We start from the raw sequence: 852 nt of genomic DNA, 5'->3' as shown, positions 1-852 counted from the left end.
CTCCCCTTGGCCCCAGACCAGCAACCTGCCCAGGAGAGCTTGTCCAGGAGGCAGCTGGGGTGGGAATAGCGGCTGCCATTAACCACTTCGCTGCTGGAGGACAGGGTCAGCCTAGGAGACCTCCACCTATGGGAGTGCCTGCAGCTGCCCATGGAGCTCAAGATGAGCCCAGCTGGTACCTCTGCAACTCTGGGAGACCCACCGAAGGCAGCACTTGAGGTCTGGGAGCCCCACAGACATCCCTGCTACAGACCTGCTGCATAAACCCACTGCAAGGTGGAGCATGGGCCAAGCCTGCTGCCCAACCCCCTGGCTGTCACCTGGCTCTGCTGTGCCCCACACTGTCCCATGGCATGCAGAGCCAGGCTGGCAGAGGTGCCAGGACAGAAACAGGAGGGACCTGGCAGTTGCAGACCTGTCCTCATGGCTGGGGACCCATCTAAATGGTCAGGAACTCATCCACACAGCCAACGAGCCTTTTATCTCCACGGCCAAGGACCTTACCCTCTGGTCAGGGACCTGATCCCACAGCCAGGGATCCATCCTCACAGCCAGGGACCCATCCCCACAGCCACGGACTCATTCCTGCAGCCTAGGATGTCCAGGGTCTCATTCCCGATGTCCAGGGTCTCATCCATTTCTGTACCCACGGACACATCCCTACACCCAGGGACCCACATCCACAGCCAGGGACCCATCCCAAAGGTCAGAAAATCTTCTTACTCCACATCCAGGGACCCATTTGTCCCCACAGACAGGAACCTGTCCCCACACTCAGAACCCATCCCCACAGTCAGGCTCCTGTCCCTTGGGGCAGTACAGGCAGAGGTGCAGACAGGGATGCAGGTGCGG

General features: G+C 60.2%; 1 protein-coding gene across 1 annotated transcript in view; it reads right to left on the bottom strand.

Annotated features, from left to right (window-relative positions):
- The window catches only part of LOC104059135 (ectonucleoside triphosphate diphosphohydrolase 8-like), a 138223-nt gene that overhangs the window by 109598 nt on the left and 27773 nt on the right, over nt 1–852 (bottom strand). The gene's annotated exons all lie outside the window — the stretch shown is intronic.

This window comes from Cuculus canorus, chromosome 19 (genome assembly GCF_017976375.1).
Source record: "Cuculus canorus isolate bCucCan1 chromosome 19, bCucCan1.pri, whole genome shotgun sequence".
Taxonomy (NCBI): domain Eukaryota; kingdom Metazoa; phylum Chordata; class Aves; order Cuculiformes; family Cuculidae; genus Cuculus; species Cuculus canorus.
The sequence above is the reverse complement of the archived record's forward strand: the minus strand, read 5'-3'. Positions and strand labels throughout refer to the sequence as shown.